Genomic DNA, 16,260 nt, shown 5'->3' on the forward strand with positions numbered 1-16,260 from the left:
TGCCTAGGAAGAGCCAGTTTGTGAACTGTGCGTACAGTTGACAGCTCGTAGGGCGCTGTTTTCTTCTGCTTCCCCGATATGTGCACCGCTACCTGTACCGAATCGTGCTCCTCCCGCGTGACATTTCCTGTCCACTGAATGCACAACGGACGTGGCGTACCTTTCAAACCTAGTTCTTCGAGCAGGTCGTGATCCATGAAGGTGGATGTGGAGCCGTCGTCAAAAAATGCATATGTTTCGACATTAGCTTTCGGACCATGTAGGACTACTGGAAGGTATTTTAAAAGAACGCTTTCGTTAGTACTTGAATGTGTGTTAACGTGTGTACCTCTCATTTCATGCGCCGTCGTCCTGGGTCCTGCGAGTGAGCCTTCGAATTGATGCAGTAACGCGTGATGTAGAAGATCGCACCCATTAACACCACATGAGGCCGTGACGGGGCATCTGCCGTAGTGATGGTCGAGGCACTTGCGGCATAATTTGCGTTCATTCACGAACGCCCTCCTTGATGCTACCGACGCCCTCAGGAACTTGTTACAACTGGCCAGCGAACCACATGTACCTCCGCATAGGATACACACCGACGATGAAAGGTCAACCAAAGAGTTGCCGGTAGAGCGGTCTACCTGCACAACGTTAGTGTTGCAGTACGCGTTGCTTGGACGTCCCATTCCGGATCGATAGCTCGGTCCAGCTGTCGTACGTGGGGGTTGCTGTTGGTTGGGTCGAACCTGATGAATGCCTTTGCCCACTTCAGTGTTGGGCATATCAATGACCCCACAGAGATCGTCCGCCAATTCTCCAATCCATCGTCCAAACAAGAAGATGTTCACTTCGTGTGATCGTTTTCTCAATCGAGCCCACTCAATACACAGTACTGAAGGCAGCTTCCTCGTGAGCTCCTTAAGCAACACCACGTCGTACATGTAGCCTACCAGTCCCGAAACTTGGACCGTCGCGATCAAACGCTTCACTGCGAACCCGAATTCTACAATCGTGTCCAATTTCTCCATTCTAGGGGTGGGTAGCCGTTTAACACTCTCTACCGCTCGATCCACAATCAAATCTGATCTTCCATACCTGGCCTTCAACGTGCTGATTACTTCACTCAACCCGCCCGGGAACAGCAACAGGTGCCCGACAGCGTCTAGTGCTGCACCTTTCAGGCAGTATTGTAACCTCACTAAATTTTCGTCGTCCGAATAATTGGAGGCAATGGTGGTACGGGTGTAGGTGGAGATAAATCGTGGCCACTCTTCAACTGATCCTGCGAACGTAGGTAAATCCGCGGGAAACCCTGCCATGCAGTTATTTGTGAGTGGTTCAAAAAAGTGTTTTGTGGTGCGTGCTGTGTGTAGTTTGCGTATGATGTGTGCGGTTCAGTGTGTGTAGTGTACAAGGATGGTCCTGATTCGCGGGGTACACCCGTTCCTCTTCGTTCACAAATATCGCTGGTACCATAACCCTTACGTTCATCGTACAACGCGCGCTCGTTAGTGGTAACGCGTTCATTATAAGTGGCACGGTCATCATATGCCGCGCGCTCGTTAGCGGTAACGCGTTCATTGTAAGTGGCACGGTCATCATACGTCGCGCGTTCATGATACATGGTGCGTTCATCATAGGGCATCACACCGTAGGGCGCGCGCTTGTCACACGGCCCTTGCGCTAGTGACGTCGTTCCGTAGCCATCACAGTACGTCACTCGTTGCCCTCGGGTTGAAGGGTTTTGACCTCTAGCCAAGCCATTTTCTTTTTGTGGGGTTCGCCTCTTCGAACTTTCCATGTAGCGGACTGTTTTTGCCAAATCGCTAGCCTCCTCTTCAGTTTCTACGCTGGCCAGCATATCGTCAACGTAGTGTTCGCTCTTGATGCACTCGACTGCGCGGGGATGCTCCTTCTCGAACCGGTCTGCGTTTTGGTTCTTCACATATTGTGCAGAGCTCGGCGAACAAGATGCTCCGAACGTCATTACGGTAACGACGTAAACAACCGGGTTAGCCTCGTGATCGTCGCCTTCCCAAAATATAATTTAGCTTCTCTGGTCTTCCTTTTTTACGCCCACGCGATGAAACATTTCGCGGATATCTCCTACTATCCCCACACGATACTCTCTAAACTTGCACAGGACAGCAAGCAGATCGGCTAACATGTCTGGCCCAGCTAGAAGGAATGAGTTTAGTGAGACTCCACGTACTTTTGCTGCTGCGTCGAAAACCATCCGTATCCTTCCAGGCTTATTCGGGTTGGTTACAGGGAAGATGGGCAGGTACCAATCGTTGTCGTATCTTTTGTTCAATTCGTTTTGACCTCTAGCCAAGCCATTTTCTTTTTGTGGGGTTCGCCTCATCGAACTTTCCATGGCAAGAATCCATTCTTCAAACGCTTCTCGATCAGCGCGACCCTCGGAATTCAGCGATTTTGATGTTGGCGCCCCCAAACGATCCGTTTCCCGGCACCATTCTTCCGCTTTCTCGAGTTCGAGAAGCTCGCGAAGCTCACGGAATTCTTGTTCGATTTCAGCCATTCGTTGGCGTCGTTGGTCCGTAGACATGCGTAAACTTTCACTCACTATCATCCTTTCGCTTCCCGTCTCGCCTTCGTGGCTATGGTAAGACTCACCCGAGCAGCCCGTGTGCACTGCTGGTATCTTGGATTCAGCATCCCTCATTGTCTCGCCCTGCACCTGCCTTTCCAATTTGCTCTGGCTCGTGCTCGCTTCCAAAGGAGATTGCCGCGTACTCTCACTTTCCGGAATCGAGCTCGTTGACGCCCTGGTTACTTGAACTCCTTCACGCCTCGTAGCCGGATTCACGATGGGTGTAGAGTTGCACTCCTGTATTGCCCTGCACACCTCCTGCTGGTTTTCCATCTTGTCTTACTTGCACTGCAAATTTGCCACTACACGGAATAATGCGAACGCGGATTTTTCGGTGTTGTTACGCGGTTATAAAGGCGGTATAGTTTGCTCGAAATAATTTTTTGGAATGTTAGAAATTCTAACATGAAATTAATAACCAAATTTTTTAGGCTGGTGGACGAGTGCCAAAAAATTAGTTTTTATTCTACACTGGTCGAAATCGTGTTAGAGAAAGGCCGAAAGTTGACACCTTTCACCTATTTATGTGTTTTTGTCCCTCATAACGCTGACAGTGCCGTGGAACCTTATAAATGTTCCAACAAAAGTGTTTAATGAAATAAACAATGACCGTGTTTGTGTTTGTTGTTAGAAGAAGTGTATATTTGCGATCGTGTCTATGCATGAAAGAAAACGAGAAACAAAAAAAACAACTATCTTTAGATGTGTTCGTAGCATGACTGGAAAGAACACAAACACACTGAGAACTGCAGAGCGCACCGTGCGTTACGGGTGGGGAGGGGGAGGGCTCGCGCGAGGGTGTAACTCATTCCTCTAAGAGTAACCCACGCAAACAATGAGACCCCAAATTTTGAGTGATTCAGGCCGAGGGGTATGAGGAAGCTTGAGGAAGTAAGGAGAAACGCGCTGCGATGAGAGTTCGCATTCTGTTTTACACGCGCGCTTCACTAAAACCAATACAAATACCGTGCTTTGACGAGCCGTCCGTGAATGTGTGTGTCTTCTTTCAGCGAGCTCAACAACTTCGAGCTGCTCGTCACATCGTGTTGTCTCGCTTACACTACAGCATCGAACCATCGCTCCGTATGTCCCCCCTCCTACGCGTACAAAACCACCAGTATAGCGCGACGCTTTGTTGGAGATGGTTGTGCGCGTTTTGTTTTAAGTCCAGCGCGCAGTGTTTGTGCGTTAATACGTATTTCGTTCAAAGTCTCGTGGGCTGGTGATTTTTGGTGAAGTGTGAAGTGAACAAACAATGTGCACAGACACACATGCAGTTCGTGCATCGACAGGTAAGAATTTGCTGAACAGAGGCAACGCAGATTGTCGACAAATTTCCCGCAGCCTGGCTCGACCCGGTACTTTGTAGTATGACGCCATTCGTGAGTATGATAGATTCTGAATGTGTTGTGAAAGTGTACTTTATGTTTCAATAAATTGTTTAATGAAATAAAAAATGACCGTGTTTGTGTTTGTTGTTAGAAGAAGTGCGTATTTGCGATCGTGGCAATTTATGAAAGAAAGCGCCCAAGTAGCAGAGCCGAAGTTGTTGAGAGGTTTTTCTCTGTGCCAAAGCGAGAGGCTCTGTCTTCTCTCTCTAGATTTTGGACGGCAAACCGCCGCCCGTGTAGAGGTGTGTGCGTGTGACGAAAAATTATCGATGAAATACGGGGGAAGCGGGGTTTGAAGTCTTTCGTTCGTCACACACACATGCATTTACCAGCGGATAACACTGGACCGAGTCTACCCATCTCTCTCGATCCACCATGATTTTTCTGCTATCGCGCTCATCCGGGTGTTAGGCATCCTCAGTCTGTCCAGAACTGTCCCTATGGAAGAATGTACTGAAGTAAGGTGTGGTTTCTTGTGCGACGTTCTTTGCTCATTTTCGTTTTGTGCCGGGTTCCTTCTTCCTCAGTTATAGAATGATTTATCCTAGCAAATTGTTGAGGTAAGTTTCTTGCTGTGTGCTTGTGCAGGTACATTCAAATAACCTTTGGCGTCTAAAAAGTTACAGGTGTGTGCGCTATTTATCAACGACTGCATGCTGGCCTCGTCAACAATCTTCGAAGTGAGCAACGGAAAGAAAACGTTTTCCAGTTTTAAAATATTAAGGTAAGTTTTGATCTAATCCTATGCGCTAATCTCTCCATAGTAATACATACTACTTACATTCATTATTGCTTCATTCAGCCCCCGGTGAGGACGTCATTACTTAACAGAAGCCGGTTCAACACGCGCAGCTCCTGTTCATGACTAAACTGAAGTCAGCTGAACACGCGCAGCACGGATGGTACCCCGAGCGCGGTAGGAGGAAGGAAGAACGAGAGGAGGAAGAACGGTAAATTTGGAAGGGGGAAAGCGTTCTGCCGTCTACACAGCGAGAGTATGCCAAAACACATGTGGGAAGGGAGAGGAATATTATTCAATAAACAGCATGCCCCTACAAGCAAAGAGCGGGTAATTTTTATCATGGTGTGCGTAAAAACTTAGAATCAAGCCGATGGAAGACCCTACAAGCAAAGAGCAGGTAATTTTTATCATGGTGTGCGTAAAAACCTAGAATCAAGCCGATGGAAGATTTCCTAGGCTTAAAAAAGGGGAGAGAATCGGTACCACGGTTCTCTCCCGCTCCCATATAAAATACACGGTGCGCTCTCTCGGTTTCCGAGGTTCTTTTAAAAGTATTATCGGAAACCGAGAAAGAACCTCGGAAACCGAGAGAGCGCACCGTGTATTTTATATGGGAACGGGAGAGAACCGTGGTACCGATTCTCTCCCCTTTTTTTAAGCCTACGAAAACTTCCATCGGCTTGATTCTAGGTTTTTACGCACACCATGATAAAAATTACCCGCTCTTTGTCCGTAGGGAAATCTTCCATCGGCTTGACACTAGGTTTTTACGCACACCATGATAAAAATTACCCGCTCTTTGTCCGTAGGGGCGCTTAGCAAAGTCGTGCGTCCGAGCGCGAAAAATTATTCCTCTGTCTGGCGCGTCCACGCAAACAATGAGACCCCAAATTTTGAGTGATTCAGGCCGACGGGTTTGAGGAAGCTTGAGGAGGCAAGGAGAAACGCGCGGCGATGAGAGTTCGCATTCTGTTTTACACGCGCGCTTCACTAACACCAATACAAATACCGTGCTTTGACGAGCCGTCTGTGCATGTGTGTGTCTTCTTTCCGCGAGCTCAACAACTTCGAGCTGCTCGTCACATCGTGTTGTCTCGCTTACACTACAGCATCGAACCATCGCTCCGTATGTCCCCCCTCCTACGCGTACAAAACCACCAGTACAGCGCGACGCTTTGCCGGAGATGGTTGTGCGCGATTTGTTCTAAGTCCCGCGCGTAGTGTTTGTGCGTTGATGCGCATTTCGTTATAAGTCTCGTGCGCCGGTGTGTTTTGGTGAAGTGTGAAGTGAATAAACAGTGTGCACAGACGCACATGCAGTGCGTGCATCGACAGGTAAGAATTTGCTGAACAGAGGCAACACAGATTGTCGACAAGTTTCCCGCAGCCTGGCTTGACCCGGTACTTTGTAGTATGACGCCATTCGTGAGTATGAAGGATTCTAAATGTGTTGTGAAAGTGTAATTTATGTTTCAATAAAGTGTATAATGTAACCAAAAATGACCGTGTTTGTGTTTGTTGTTAGAATAAGTGCGTATTTGCGATCGTGGCAATGCATGAAAGAAAACGAGAAACGAAAGAAACAAATATCTTTGGATGTGTTGGTAGCATGATTGGAAAGAACACAACACATTGAGAACTACAGAGCCCACCGTGCGTTCCGGGTGGGAAGGGAGAGGGCTCGCGCGAGGGTGTAACTCATTCCTCCAAGAGTAACTGCTAAGGGAGGGCGGTACTCAAATCACTCAAAAAATACACTCATTTTGCCGGACGGGTCGCGCGAGGGTGTAACTCATTCCTCCAAGAGTAACTGCTAACGGGGGACGGTACTCAAATCACTCAAAAAATACACTCATTTTGCCGGACGGGGTGGCTTTTGTTTCGTGTGCGTTTATGTGTGTGCCTGAGAAGAAGCGCGCATAGCGAAGTCGTACGTCCGAGCGCGATAACAATTCCTCTGTCTGGCGCGTTGCCTTTGTCTCGTGTATGTGTGTGCAGACTCGCGCGCGAGAAGTGCGCGCAGTAGTGTTTCGTTCATGTATGTTCGAGACATTTCCACAAAGGTGCGCGTTCCTTGTATTTTGCGTATGATCCCAGACTCGTGCGCATGCTGTTGTTTCATGCATGGTGAGTGCGTAAGCGTTAGCGTGGCTTAAACAACGCTAAAAACTCAAGTAATTCCTTGAACAATTCCGTGAATTTGAATACCGTGTTCGGTGCAAGTGTGAACAAGCGTGAGCGTGGCTTTGACAACGCTTTCTGGGTAAAAGTGTAAATAGCTTCATCGACAGGCATACGTACCAGGATGGGTGGCCAGGATCACACTCCGAAGAGATCCCAGGATGAAGCTATCGACGCTAAGGTGCTGATTCACCAGCGTGGCCAAATCAAGCGCAGAGTTACTCTCATCAACAACATGCTAGAGAAAGCCAAAGAAGACCCGACGAAGGTAACTCAAACGCAGCTAAAGGGAAACTTCAAGGGAAACATCGGCGTAATGAACTTCAAGGGAAACATCATTTCGGGTGAAGATGACCTCTGCAAAGGTTTTGCAGACCATTTTGCTTCCGTGTACACCTGCAATTCTTCGAAACCTCTCAACCTATCTTCAGCACTTTCCGCAATCAACGACGCAGTTGACTTATCCACATCTATTATCAGTGAAGATGAAGTCGATGCTGCCATATCGCAACTGAAGCTTTCGTATGCCTCTGAGCCGGACAACATTCCCAGTGCAATTCTTATTCATTGTAAGGCTGCTCTTTTGCCTATTCTGACTCAACTTTTCAACAAATCCTTAAGGCCGGGCTACATTGATCGTACTAGCAAGCGTAATTTTGATTTTCACTAGCGCATCTGGCGGTGGCTGACCGAAGCATTTTGCCAAACAATTTGGAGCCGCTCCAGAAATACGTTAATTTTCCATGTTTTTTTTATTTAAATCGGAGGAGAAAAGTTTTGTAAAACGTAGATACACATGTTTTGCACGCATTGCATCCATTTTTGCAATGGAAAACGATGGAAAAACTACTAAATTTTGAGATTTGGCATGACCATTCCCTCGATGACCAAAAAAAGCTTCCACCAGTCGCAGCCAGATGCGCTAGTGAAAATCGAAATTACACTTGCGAGTATGATCAATGTAGCCCGGCCTTTACAGTCGAAATGCTTCCCGCAAATATGGAAATCTTCTTACATGTTTCCTGTCTTTAAAAAAGGAGACAAATCTGATATATGTAATTATCGCGGAATCTCTATGTTATGTGCTTGTAGTAAGCTGTTTGAAAAAGTTATGTTCCGCCACATGTCCTACGCTTTCTTGCCTGTTATATCTGTTATGCAACACGGCTTCATGCTTAAACGTTCGATTGAAACTAACCTGCTTCATTTGCTTCAATTTTGCTACTCCAATATTGACAAGAGCCTCCAGGTTGATGTCGTTTATACCGACTTCTGCGCTGCATTTGACAAGATTAACCACTACTTATTGCTTGCTAAATTATTAAAATATGGTGTACACTCAAAATTTTTAGCATGGTTCGAAAGCTACCTAATGAACCGTTGCATTAATGTAAAAATTGGAAAAACTTTTTCTGACCCTTTCTGTAACTTTTCTGGTGTTCCACAAGGAAGCATATTGGGGCCATTATTATTTATTATATTTATTAACGATATTGTGTTTGCTATTCCCAACGTCAATGTTTTACTATATGTAGACGATCTTAAGATGTTCCTTGCTGTTGAAAATTCAAATCATTGCGAAATACTTCAAGATTCCATAAACCGTTTTTTGACGTGGTGCCATGATAACGAAATGTTTGTGAATGTACAAAAATGTAACTGCATTACTTTCTCTAAGAAAAGGATTCCAATAACTTTTAATTACAAAATAGATCAAGACAGTGTGCCGCGGTCATCTGTAGCTCGTGATTTAGGAATAATGTTAGACAGTAAACTTATATTATCGTGCCATTGCCACACAATCGTCTCAAAAGCATTAAATATATTAGGGTTTATTCTACGTGCTTCTTCCGACATTAAAGATCCTTTCTGTCTTAAATCGTTATACTGTGCCCTAGTCTGTCCTATACTAGAATTTGCTTGCGTTGTTTGGTGTCCAAACCCAGTGACCTATATAGACATGATAGAAAAAGTTCAGAAAAAGGTGACACGCGCTATGTTTTATCGTCTTCCTTGGTCAAACCAAATGCCACGCCCCCCGTACCATGTCAGGTTTCAGTTATTTGGTCTCGAAACTTTAGGACACAGGAGAAAGAATGCTCAATGTATTTTCATGCATAAATTATTAAATGGGCTTATTGATGCACCTGAAATTTTAAATCTGATCAGCTTTTCTGCACCTACTAGGGATCTTAGAAGCAGGTCTTTAATCAGGATCCCATTTCGATCTTCTTCATTTGGCGCTAACGACCCATTAATTAAAATGTGTGTCAGCTACAATAGACTTGAATCATCTGCAGATTTTCATATCCCTGTTTCTCACCTTCGTCAGTTGTAAAGGGCTAGTGTTATTTATGTTTAAGTTGTTTACTAATTAAGAATTTGTATCTGTTATTTAGGCCTATTGCCCGATAACGTAAATGATAATAATAATAATAATAATAATAATAATAATAATAAATAAGAATAAAGGTGTTTGCAAAAAAGCTCGATATTCATTATCAAGAATACTCCGCCGTGCATCGAGAAATCTTGGAATCGATTCCGTCGTCAAAACTCGATGAGCAAGATGAGATGCTAACGGCATTCGATGTTCTACACACCGAAGCCATGAACACAATCGAGCAGCTATCTGAAGCGCGGTCGCAGCCTATGGCCCCAGCAGATAGCACTGTTACGCAGCAATTCATCGTGCAATAGCAACCATTGCGAGCGCCTATTCCAAGTTTCGACGGAAGGGTGGAGAACTGGCCAAAGTTCCAGACGATGTTTGAGGACATTGTTGCCAAGGGCAAAGACTCCGACGCCATCAAGCTGCATCATCTCGATAAGGCTTTGGTTGGAGATGCTTCTGGTTGGATCACAGTGAAGATGATTCAGGACAACAACTTCGAGCAAACGTGGAAACAGCTGAAGTCCCAGTTCGAGAACCCCCGAGTCATTGTTGACACACATCTGGCTGATCTCCTGGATTTGAAACCTCGCTCGTAAAGACAGTTCAACCTGCTCGTAAAGACAGTTCAACGGCACGTTGGAGGTTTAGAGTATCAGGACATCAAGGTCGACAAATTGTCTGGTTTGTTGTTAACAAAGATCATCACTTCACGGCTGGACAAACAAACTGTTCGACTGTGGGAACGAATGCAGGAACATGGAAGGTTGCCCGACTTTAACCAAACGCTAAAGTTCCTGCAAGGCGAATGTTAGGTTCTAGAACGGTTCCAGAGTCGGCCACAAGCAACTTCCATGAACCAAGGAAGCTCTAAACCATCATGTTCGAAATCCACAAGCCAGAGAGTACATGCTGCAGCACCTACTACAAATAACCAGCTCTGCCTCTTTTTCAACAGGGCACATCCTCATCACGAGTGTCCCTCTTTTAAACAGTTCACAGTAGCACAACGCAATGCCAAGGTGAAGGAGATGAAACTGTGTTACAACTGCCTTCGACCCGGTCACCGTTCCAACAACTGTTCGTCCAACAGAACGTGCATTAAATGTCAGCGTAAACACCACACATTACTACATGAGGAACCACCAGAAATGCCGGATACCCAAGCACAGATGGCAAGCCCCATCCAATCCATGCATTTTGAGCAGCAGGCTCAAGCATCGAATCATCCCACGTCTAACGCCGCCGTTCCATACAGCCGACCGTTGGAACAAAGGACGACAATGCTTATGACAGCTCTCGTGAACCTGAGAGATGAATCCAACAGGACGATCCCCTGTCGTGCGCTGTTGGATTGCGGCTCACAGGTGAGCTTAATCTCGAAGTCGATGGCCGATCGCCTCCTCACCCCGCGTATCCCCACACTTGTGCCGATTACTGGAGTCGGTACAGTTAAAACGTGTGCTCGGGAAAAAGTCGTCATGAACGTCGAATCTCGATATTCAACCTTCTCAACAACCGCCGAGTGCCTCGTGATTCCTAAGGTCACAGGAATCATCCCCGCAAGCCAGCTCAACGTGTCAAATTGGCCACTACCACCCGATATCTTTCTTGCCGATCCTGAATTTCATACGCCTGGTCAAATCGACATGTTACTGGGTGTGTCCCATTTCATGTGTCTTCTCAAGTCAAACAGAATGCAGCTACGATAAGATTTGCCTGACCTGCAAGAGACTCATTTCGGATGGGTTGTTCCTGGAGACGTCGAGGACGAGTCAACCAATCAGCAGAGCTTCATCGCTACCACCACTACGCTTTCCGAGACCATGAATCAATTTTGGGAAGTTGAAGACATCGGAGATAAAGATGAAACGATCGAGCATGAAGAATGCGAAAAGATTTTTCTTGCTACCCACCGACGTGACAATGATGGAAGATACATTGTCACCCTACCATTTCGTGAGTATCCACCTGTACTAACTAACAATCGAGAGCTTGTTTTGCGTCGTTTCCTCTCTTTAGAACGGCGAATGAAGAAAGATCATTCCCTGAAGCTCAAGTACTCCAAGTTCATCGATGACTACGAAGCTCTTGGTAATGACCACAAGCAATGGCCATGAAGTCAAAGAGGAATCCGACGAACCGAACAAGGCTTGCTACTACCTACCTCACCATGCTGTCCTACGTCCATCGAGCTCCAGTACGAAGCTGCGAATGGTCTTCGACGCAACCGCCAAGGCTACAACATCCGATGTAGCTCTCAACCAAGCCTTAATGGTGGGTTCAACTATGCAGAACGACATCTTTGTCATCCTCGTCCGTTTCCGGAAACACTTGGTTGTGTTCACAGCTGATATATCGAAGATGTATCGGCAGATCAAGGTCATCTCCGACCACTCGTGTTTTCAACGCATCTTCTGGCGTGCTGATCCAGCACTTCCTCTTCGCGTCTTAGAGTTGACAACCGTCACTTATGGAACATCATGTGCTCCTTTCCTTGCGACTCGGTGCTTACTGCAGTTGAGCATCGACGAAGCGTCGTCGTATTCGAAGGCAGTCAACATCATCCGAGACGACTGTTACGTTTACGACATCCTATCCGGAGCCAGCACTGTGGCTGAAGCAATTGAGTGTCATACCCAGCTCCTCGGGTTACTCAATTCCGCTGGATTCCCAGTTCACAAGTGGAGTTCGAACTCTCCAGAGCTCCTGAAACACGTCCCCGAAGCTGACCGTGAGGAACTGGTAACTCTCGGCGACGAAATTGAAGGTGTCTTGAAGACACTCGGATTGACATGGAATCCACATCGAGACGAATTTGCATTCGTCGTTTACCAGTTCATGCAACATTCCAATCCACCAACCAAGCGATCCGTTCTTTCCGAGATAAGCAAACTATTTGTCCCGATTGGCTTGCTCTCGCCAGTCATTTCATTGCGAAGCTTATTTTGCAGAAGATTTGGTTGGCTGGACTTCCATGGGACACCAGCCTAGAAGGAGAACTGCTGCAAGAGTGGCTGCAGTTTCGTACATCCCTGAAGAACGTAAATGGCATCAGAATACCGAGGTGTGTGGTGTTTCCTAACCACATTGCTGTTGAAGTGCACGGTTTTTCTGATGCATCCAAAAGAGCCTACGGAGCAGCGTTGTATCTTCGCTGCATCTTTCCTGATGGAACTGCAAGTCTTCGTTTGCTTTGCAGCAAATCGAAGGTTGCACCAGTGAAACCAGTAACCATTCCGCGCATGGAATTGCTAGGAGCCCATCTTCTTGCAAGGCTGATCTCCAAGGTTGCTGGGTCCATCGATCTTCACCTCCACAACATCATACTCTGGACTGACAGCCAAATTGTCCTTGCTTGGCTGAAGAAACCACTTACAAACCTGCAAGTGTTTGTGCAAAATCGAAGTGAAAAAATTTGCAACCTTACCGAACCGCTGGACGTTCCATTGCACGTACATTTCAACGAAGGAAAATCCAGCTGACATCGTGTCTCGAGGTCTTCTGCCAGAAACCTTGAAGACAACCACTCTCTGCACATTACGGCGTAGAGATTCCGGAAGATCTTCCTGACGAAATCATTCCAGAATTAAGAGCGTCACCCGTCGTTGCAGCGCTGGTTATCAATCAAGACAAATTACCCGTGTTCTTGAAGTTTAGCTCTTTTCGAAAACTGCAACGAGTGATTGCTCTAGTTCAACGCTTCATCATGAATTGTCGACAAAGAGACGTTTCAAGGCGTGTAACCTGCCAACATTGTACCATCTCCGAACTTCGAAGCGCTTTAAACGTCATTGTGAAGGTCATTCAGTATGAGGCTCTTGCTGACGAAATCCACCGAGTGAAGACTAATGAGCCGTGTAAGCGGATTCAAGCTCTGCATCCGTTCATCATCGACGAGATTCTGCGAGTCGGAGGAAGACTCCAGAATTCCAATCTACCACTGTCCAGTAAACATCAAATCTTGCTACCAAAGCATCCCATCACCGATCTCATCATCCTGACGTTTCGCCAAGAGCTCATGCATGCGGGTCTCTCCGGTCTCCTAGCGGCGCTTCGATTGAAGTTTTGGCTGCTAAATGGACGATCATCAGTCCGTAAGATCACCCTGATCCTGTGTCCGTTGTTTCCGAATGAAGCCTCGAAGTTCCAGCCAGTTGATGGGCATCCTGCCGTCATGTCGAGTGACTCAAGCCCATCCGTTCGAGAAAACAGGAATAGACTACGCTGGTCCGGTATGGGTCAAGGAGGGCCGATACAAACCTCGCCTTGTGAAGGCTTACATTGCTGTCTTTGTCTACATGGCAACGAAGGCGGTACACTTGGAGTTAGTCTCGGACATGTCGAGCGAGACTTTCCTTGCTGCATTTCATCGATTTACCAGTCGACGCGGCTTGAGCAAGGAAATCTTTTCGGACAATGGATGTAATTTCAAGGGGGCTAGTTCGGAACTACATGAGCTGTACCAACTATTTCAAAACCGAACGACCGTTGACGAGATCGAGAAATATTGTCAGCCAAAGGAGATCGTGAGGCATTTCATCCCACCAGAAGCGCCAAATTTTGGAGGTCTTTGGAAGGCAGCCGTCAAGAGCACTAAGTACCATCTAAAACGAACGCTGAAGGACGCTAAACTAACATTCGAGGAGTTTGCAATGGTCCTAGCTCAAGTGGAAGCTATTCTAAATTCGCGACCGCTGTTTGCGATCTCCGCTGATCCTTCAGATCCAGAAGTCATCACGCCCGGCCTTTTTCTTGTTGGTCGTTCTCTGATTGCTACCCCCGAGCCAAGCTACGACAGTACTCCGATGAATCGTCTGTCTCGGTGGCAATACCTGCAACAACTGAGGGAGCAGTTTTGGAAGCAGTGGAGAAAGGCCTATCTTCAGAGCCTGCAACCGCGCAGCAAGAATCAACAGACACTTCCTAACATTCGCCCTGGAATGATCGTGTTAGTTGAGGAAAGAGATTTGCCTTTGCAGACCTGGAAGCTGGGCAAAATCGTGAACATTTACCCGGGACCAGATAACCTCGTACGAGCTGTGGACGTTAAAATCGACGGAGCGATTTATCGACGAGCCGTATCCCAAATTTACATCTTGCCGATCGAAGACAACTGCAAACCTGATTGCAGTGCTTCAGAGGATTCTTCTCAGCCCGAGGGTGCATGTTCGCGCCCAAACGGTTCGCTCCGACAGTGAACCAGTTGCAGCGCGTGTGAAACACGCAGCAGAAGAAAGAGAGAGAAGTTCTAGAATTCTTAACGTTAACGTTTTGCATTATTCTCGTGCGCGATCGAGTTTATTCTCTCACACCCACACATATCAATTTCTTACGATTCTCTCCCATGCGCGAACGGTTAAAAGCGCGAGTCAGCGCTGAGAGAGAGATTGTTGGTTTAGAACTTTCGAAGCAGCAGACGTGCAAATAAACACAACCAGTCCTGTTTTGGTACTCCGAGTGTATCAATTCCTCGTGTTAGGCAGAAAGAAAATCGGTTTTCCTCCAGGCTGAAGCTAGTGGGCTTCAGCTCTTTTTTCACCGGTTGTTCTCCGCGAGGTGGAGGCCTTACAAACCTCGACTGTCTTCTTCTTTTCCCACGTTGGGGCAGCGCAGTCCCCAACAAGGGTGTTCATCAATTCTCTCTTAACACACGAAAATAATTCTCCTGCACTCTTCGTGTGTATGATTCTACCCATCCCTGTTGAACACAAGTCATTTTCTTCCATCGCACTCATCTGGGTGTTTGCTCTTTTCCATCCAAGCAAAAAAGTGAGTTCAGTGTGCTCTGAACCGTGGAGGAAAGAGTGTGTGTTTGTGTGCTGCGTGAAATATTTTTCCTGCGTAAAACACTTTCCCGTACTGCACCATCCGCGGTGTTCTTTCTGCTTTATCGGAGGACGAATTGTTATCTTTTAATTGTTTCAATAAGTGTCCTTTTATAAGTGTCTAGTGATATGTGACATTTATTTTAATTAAAACATTGCACTTTATGTTGTGATATGTTGCGCTACTTAACAACGGCCAACAACGCGGGAAGGGTTTAAGCTTAAGATGTAGGTAAAAACCGTGTATTCGCTAATGATATCTTTGCTCCTCTGAATGCCCGTGCCGAGTGCCCGACCGCCGCTCGGTTCCCGCTTGATGCCCTCTCATTCTGCCGAGAGACCGACGAGGTGAACGTAACATGGTAGTACTGGTCTCCCGGTGTGCTGTCCGCTCCGGGGAGAGTGGTTAAGAGAGAGGGTCCGAGCACGATCCGCCTGATGTATTGGTTAGTGGTAATTGATCGCTCACCAACGGAAGTTTCCATTCATCCAGTATAACATCAATGGGTAGTTGAATGGATTCGCTACCTGGCTGCAGTATCTGAGGGATGACCTTCGATGCTCGCTCCCGCATTTGGTCCTGATGTCTTCGGAGCATTTTGCCATCTGACCCTTTTAGCTGATACATGACGTTCCCCAACTTACTTATCACTTCAGCCGATATCCATCTCCATGAATTCCGCCCATACACTTTTGTTAAAACAGCGTCACCTGGCATAAATCCTCCATAAACGATATTAGTTTCCCCTTCAATTAAAGTTGGCGGGCGCAATAGACCGAGGTGGGTTCTTACGGGAAACTTAACCATCAATTCCCCTGGCGTTTCATTCCCCTCAAGCGCCGGATTAGGAGTGGTACGGTACGACTGCACAAAAGTGTCCAGCGCCTCATCTAGAGACATGTCTCCTATCTGTATCTTTCTTAATGCGCGCTTTAGGGTGTCCACAAACCGCTCTGCCTGTCCGTTGGACTGCGCATGAAAAGGTGGCGTTGTTGATATTGTAGGTTTCTACGGCCTACTCCGTCTCGTGGACTGTATTAAGAAAGGGGAGCAGTACTCCCGAGCAAAAGCCTTGAAAATGGCTGGCACCCCGATGCAAACTTCCGCCTATCTAACAACGGATATT

At 46.8% G+C, this 16,260-nt stretch overlaps 1 long non-coding RNA gene across 1 annotated transcript; it reads left to right on the plus strand.

Moving 5' to 3' along the window:
• Positions 1-3,292: 3,292 nt before the first annotated feature.
• On the plus strand, positions 3,293-7,268 carry LOC120951186 (uncharacterized). The gene is made up of 3 exons (XR_007451834.1): positions 3,293-4,550; positions 4,617-4,714; positions 4,793-7,268. It is a non-coding gene; the product is annotated as an uncharacterized LOC120951186 (long non-coding RNA).
• Positions 7,269-16,260: the final 8,992 nt, after the last annotated feature.

The sequence above is a fragment of the Anopheles coluzzii genome, chromosome 2 (assembly GCF_943734685.1).
Source record: "Anopheles coluzzii chromosome 2, AcolN3, whole genome shotgun sequence".
NCBI lineage: Eukaryota > Metazoa > Arthropoda > Insecta > Diptera > Culicidae > Anopheles > Anopheles coluzzii.